Source organism: Glycine max, chromosome 9, assembly GCF_000004515.6.
Source record: "Glycine max cultivar Williams 82 chromosome 9, Glycine_max_v4.0, whole genome shotgun sequence".
Taxonomy (NCBI): domain Eukaryota; kingdom Viridiplantae; phylum Streptophyta; class Magnoliopsida; order Fabales; family Fabaceae; genus Glycine; species Glycine max.
The window spans coordinates 18,684,328-18,691,504 of record NC_038245.2 but is presented as its reverse complement, the minus strand read 5'-3'; positions in this window follow the sequence as shown (position 1 = coordinate 18,691,504).

Below are 7,177 nucleotides of genomic sequence, written 5' to 3'. Positions count from 1 at the left end.
GGGGGTTGTTTTTTAATGGATGGTGCCAGTGAAGCTGGCGATACAGCTGAGTAGCTGTTGGCATTGGCGATTTGGACGTGTTTCGCCATTGGCATTGGTTAAACACGTGACGTGGAGTCGTGGAGGTTGGTGTAGCCAGCAGCACTGGCGAATTAGGTGAGTCTAGGGAAGGTTGCAGAATAGGGGCGCAGTGGTACAGGGTGGTGTCGCTAACATGGCTGGCGATTTTCTTTTGAATGTATGTTGCCATTGCTAGCGAGAAAGGTGCCTACGTGGCACACATGCATGCAGTAGACTGAACGTAGCAAGCATGCTTTGTAGAAACTTTTCAGAAAGGGCTTGCAAGTGGGAGTGGTGGAATAACCTTCTCCCCTATAAAACACCCTTATACGAATGAATGGAAACAAGCTGCGGACCCTGGTGAATTTTGCTTGCTGCTTGCTACGCTTTGGCTTGGTGGTTGTTACCTTATGCTGGTGGCCAAAAGCTTGAAGTGGGTTCTCCTCTTGCTTTCTCAAATTTTGTAAGTAGTTAATATTTGTTGTGTTAATTTATTTTCTGTTGCTTCATAATTAAATTATTTATTTTAGTTTTAGGTATTTTGTAAGTAGTTAATATTTGTTGTGTTAATTTATTTTCTGTTACTTCATAATTAAATTATTTATTTTAATTTTAGGTATTTTGTAAGTAGTTAATATTTGTTGTGTTAATTATTTTTTTTGTTGCTTGATAATTAAATTATTTATTTTAGTTTTAGGTATTATAAAGTTTGTATGCTATATTTGTTTTAGATATTTTATGTTATTATTTATTTTACATATAAATATATATATGGCACGTTAGTTAGTTTTTTTGTCTTGGTTTCTCAAACTTGGTGAGTAGTTAATATTTGTTGTGTTAATTTTTTTTTGTGTTACTTGATAATTAAATTATTTGTTTTAGTTTTAGGTATTATAAAGTTTGTATGCTATATTTTTTTTAGGTATTAATATTATGTGTTTTAGATATTTGATGTTATTATTTGCGTGTTATATATATATATATATATATATATATATATATATATATATATATATATATATATATGGTACGTTACTTACTTAGTTTGTAGGTTAATATTTTTTTAGGTATTCTAAGATATTATTAAAATATATGGTACATAGTTAAAATTTGTTACATAGTTAAATTTTTTGTGTTCTATTTTTTCTGTAGGTCATAATTAATTTTTTTTTTTTTTTAGTTTTAGGTATTATAAAGTTTGAATGTTATATTTATTGTAGATATTTTAAGTTATTATTCAAATATATGTTACTTAGTTTGTATGAATTTGGTATATATATTGTTTACATGTTTATGCTATTATTAAAATATATATTGTGTTATTTATTTAAATGTATATTTGGTGTTGTTACGTTATGGTTTGGTGGTCGCAAAAAGCTTGTGAGTTGCGTGTTATCTCGCCCACATTGTTTTTGTCAAACTCGATATGTAGTTAATATTTTTTGTGTTCTCTTATTTATTTTAGGCATTTTAAGTTATTATTCAAATATATATGGTACATTAGTTTTTAATAATTTGATATATATATATATATATATATATATATATATATATATATATATTGTTAAAAAATTTGTTTGCATATTAATTTATATTAAAATAGAACTACCAGTCACATCCTTTTCTATGTATAATTTCAGAACTGACATTTGATCTTGTTAGTGAAAACTTTCGATCGTAGTTTCAACATCTTCATCATCACAAATTTACAACACAACATACTTTCTTGAAACTACTAATAATCTACAATTGATAGCAGATATAATTTCATTATTTTGTAACTTTACCTTATCTCCAATTTTTTTTTCAAAGCATTGAAACTAATTTCACGTTTAATTTGAATCTTTTTTTTACTGCCTTCAAAGATTACACCATCAGTCTCTTCATATACCCTTCCATTGAAATACAAGATTGTTATAACCAAATTCATCATATATCAACAAAAACAATATTATAAATAATTAATCATAACAATAATAAATTCAAATTAAAAAAATCTAATAACAAAAAGTCTCTTTACTGAAACTTCAAATTAAAACTTTATTTTAACAACAAATTAATTACTTCAAATAAATATCATGCCACAAACTGAAAAAACTTAAACGCTTTCAAAGTAGAAATTTTAAAGGCACATCAAACCATCAACGAAGTTGCTATTATAAATAATTAATCTTAAAAATAATAACTTTAAAATAAATAAATCTAATTAAAAAAATACTACACTCAAACGGAAAAATTAAAGATTAAAAATACCACACTTCAGATTACAAATTTATTCTAACAAAAAATTAATCATATGATGCAGAAACTTAAAAAACTTAAACACTTTCAAAGTAAAAATTTTAAAGGCAGAAGGAAACCTTTGAAACTAGACATTTTAAAGGCAGAACAAATCATTAAAGAAGTTGCTATTATAAATAATTAATCTTAACATTAATAAGTTCAAAATAAAAATATTTAATTACATAAATTACTTGAAACTCAAATTTTATTTCAGACTGAAAATAATTACTTCAAATAAATAAAAACAATGCCACAGAAATTAATAAATAAAAATGATTCCTGTCAAAACTTCAATTTTATTCCACACTCAAAATAATTACTTCAAATAAATAAAAATGATCCCACATAAATTAATAAATAAAAATGATGCAACAAAAGAGAAATTACTTATTGAGAGAAACTTTAAAATCAGTTAGAAGACTCAGAAATTTTTAGAGGCACAAAGCATCAACACTGAGAAAATTTTAGAGGCAGAAAGCATCAACACGAAAGTATTCAGCAATTTTTAGAGGCACAACACCAAAGCATACACGAGCATCCACATGAATTTGCTATAAAGGCACAACAAGCATATATCACCAATACCACTGGCGATATATACTCCTTGTTTCGCCAACACTGGTTGCGAAACCAGCTAGCATAGCATGACCTATCCCTGCACGTATAGCCTGTGCCTTATGCACCATGTCTGCAGCCATATCGCCAGTCAAAGTGGCGACAAAGGGGTGTCGCCAGCCACACTGGCGAAAGCCACGTCCGCCAGCATATATTGCCACCCACACTGGCGACAAAGCCACGTGTCCACCGCAGGGGTATTTCACCATGCATGCTGGCGATATGCATGCCATGCATGGCTGGGTCTACGTAAAAAATAGACCCCTGGTGAAAATAGTTTAGAAAGGGACCTATTTTGGGAATTAGTTTGTAAAACTAACCCCATTAGGTCAATTTGCCCATCACGACATGCTATAAGTCAACACCTAGATGGTTGAGCAAGCTCTCGAGCATCACCCACTTCCTCTCCTCGAATAAGGGTCTTCTCCATGCAACATATGATGCCCACTTCATATGAGTCATAAAAAATATGAAAAAAAAAACATAAACAGTTAAATTCACAAATCAATATCAAACAAAACCATCAAATTTTAATTTAATAATTAATTAAACAATAATAAATTTTAAATTCAATAACCCATTTTAAAACTGATAAATCAATATAATTTAAACATTATAATTTTAAATTAACAAAAAAAATTGATATGTACAACCAAATTATTTGTCTGTTGTACAACAATTGGATATGCACAATGAAAATATAATTTTATTGTGTTTCTCAACTCAAACCACAACATAATTGTATCTTTGTTGTGCATATCCAACTGTTGTATAACAGAAAAATAATTTGTTATATAGTTCCATTTTGCTCCTTAAATTTTATCTTTGTTGTACAATTCCATTTTGCTCCTTAAATTTTCCCACTAACAAAATCGTGATTCAATTATTATTTTTCTTCAACAAAATCATGATTTTGTGGGCAACCAAATCAACAGAAAAAAAAATGTAAGGTAGTGTACCACTTACGAAGACAAATTGAGATGTTTAGAGGTCCAAAAAGAAGTAATGGAACAAAATGGGGAAGAAGGAAGCAAAATGAGGTGGGGGTGAGAATATGGTGCAGTGGCAAGAATGAGAAGGGGGGAGGAATGTGAGGGGGTGTAGGACAATAGAAGGGTGCAATATGGTCTTTTGGCAGCTTTTTAAGGTGGTGAGAATAGCAACCCCCTTTTAATAAATGTTTAGTGGATCGAAAGAAGGTTTGTCTCGCTTTCAAGAGGTGTTGGGTTTGAAGTTTGAACTATACTCATGTACTGATTTTGCTTCCTGCACCAATTTAGTTTGCATCAAGCACCCCAATAAAAGTTAAAACCTTATAATGACCAAATTACCCTTGTTGCCTCTTAAGCTCATCACACACCTTCTTGTTCTTCAACTACACAAGAAGGTGGTGACACCAAAGCCAACCCAACACCAGATAGATTGGGGACTTGGGGGGCAAGAAGCGACATGGGAGAATTCGTGAGTTGAAGAAAGTGTAGAACTTCCATTGCTAGTTTCAAAATCAAAGCCTCTTCCTCCACTTTCTCCAACCCTCCTCTACTCTAACAACATAATCTTGAGATCCTTGATGTTCGTCACCCCCATGATCGGGGAATCGTTCGATATGTCAACAAGTGCGCACTGATCTTGTCAGGTTTTCAAAATGCTCTTTTCTGAGTCCTTGTTCTTTTTTCCTGTGACATAAAATAAAAATATGAACTTTGAGAAAGATAATAATGGTGGTGGGGTTTGGGGAGAAGAGTCACTTACTTGAAACAAGAATGCTGTTGGACGCGGTCTGGGATCTTGTGAGTCTTCTTCTTGTGAATTAATTTATCACAACGAACACCAACAGCTGCATCCAACTTTTGCGAATTAGAGTTTTTTCCCCATATCCTTAATTCTAATATGTACCACTTTGCAATTTCTTACAAGATTTAGAAGAAACCAATAGTGACGAAATCCCAAATCCAGGTCACAGAACAAATAAATTGTAGGTTACAAATAACATGTTCTGGAATTATAAACATATAATTCTAGAACAACCTATCCAAAATTGAATTTATTTTTTTGGATTGCATGCCATAAGTAAACATGTATAAATTCGGATTGCACATGTTTAATTATGGATTGTACATTCTATAAGTAAACATGTATAAATCCGCTACAAGCAATCCAAAAAATAAAAAACCATTCCGGATAGGTTGTTCCAGAATTATGTGTTTATAATTCTAGAACATGCTATATGTAACCTATATTTTACAAACTTATTTTGGATTGAATAATATATATTAATAACAATTAAAAAAAACTTAAAATAAGGGGATATTGGAGACATAATTACAAAAAATTAGGAGGTGCAAAGAAGCTTTTTTGGGTCAGACAAAGTTAAAAGGAGGAAGGGTAATCTTGGGATATTTCAAAAATAAGGAGGTGCAGGTAGTAAATCTAGAACAGAAGGAAGTAATTGTCCTCATGTAACCTAAAAAATTTGAGGCCCATTCTGTTTGCATTAATTTTTATTTTGCTGAATGCATTCCTTTTGTTTTCTGGTTTAACATTTAGTTACTATTTACTTCTAAATTAAATCTGAATTTGTCTTGAATCATAACATTTTTAAGAACAATTATTCAACAAAAACATTTTTAAGCAAACTGAGTTCTCATTGTTAACAAAATTAATTAGACAAGTCACTCCACCAACTAAAAATGGTCATGTAACAACACCCATAAAATCAAGAAAGAGTTCTTATTCTGTCAATCATACTATGTTTAGATCTGGTAAGTTTTCTCATGTTAAGTAAAATTAAACCACAAGCTCCATTCTTAGTGATATTCTTTCGTCAATTTCTTTAAGTTTTTCATTATCTTTTGTATTGTGTTAAATTTGTTACCATAAAATATGAGTTGAAGGTGTAAATGTAAATTTATAACCCTATTACAATGTTTTCTTATATTTAGTAGACTTTGGAAAACAAAAATATGATTAAAAAAAAAAGATATCCATCTTATTCAACATAATATAATAAGAAAAAAATATAAAGGTTAATTTTTACAACCTTAAATTTAATAAAATAGTAAAATAAAATAAGGTCAATAATACAAAAAAAAACACTCCTAAAAAATGAAAAAAAATAACGCTAGCTTATGAAAAAGGAAAATACATATAAAATTGTATTTTAACTTGTAAATATTTTTATTTTAAAAATTTATGTAAAAAAATATCCTTAATATCTCTTTCTTATTTTTTATGTTGATATGATACTAGAAAAAGAAGAATTTCAATTTCTTTTACTTTAGAATGTCATGTTAAAGAAAGCTTCAAAAATATATTTAGAAAATAACAAGTAAAAAGAATAAATTGAAGTTAATTATATTTTTTTAAAATTTTATTTTATTATTTGATGTAGCTCCATGTAGAGCTTGTAGGCATTGAATCTTTCTTATCAATGGAGTCATTTGCTTCTCAAAGATCAATGACAACGGAATAGAGAAGGAGAAAAGGTTATTTGAGACGCCACTTCAAAGAGAAGATGAATCAAGAACAAGCTCACTAGCATAGGAAACCATGAATAAGAGCTTGAAGGTAGGTAGAAGAAGATGAGTGGAGGGAAAAGGAGAGGGGGACATGAAATTTATGCCTCAAATGAGGTCTGAACTTTGAAGTGTAATTTCTCAAATTATCAAAGTTGAAAAATATACACACAAGACCTCTATTTATAGCCTAAGTGTCACACAAAATTAGATGAAAATTTAAATTTTTTATTCAAATTTCACTTGAATTTGAATTTGAATTTGTGGAGCCAAAATTTCACTAATTATGATTAGTGAATTTCAGCTATGGAACCCTAAATACAAAACGCAAAAATAATGAAATCCTAATCTAATATTTATAAAGATAAGTGGACTTATATTTAGTTCATGGGCTTAAAATCTACCTTAAGTCTCATGGGAACCCTAAGAGTTTCTCCTGTATCTCTGATTCAATCTTCTTGGAGTCTCTTAGTCATGACATTATATTTTTATTAATTTATTTTTCTATTTGATTATGTTAAATAAGATGAATATTTTTATTATATTTATCTCTTTTCAAAGTCTACAAACAAAAGAAAATTATATTGTAATAGAGTTAGACATATAACATAGTTGGTAAATGATTAAGTTATTTAAAGATGATGACATATTTGATTTCTTGGTCGTACATATGAAGAACATTTTAATGAGATAAATAAAATTCA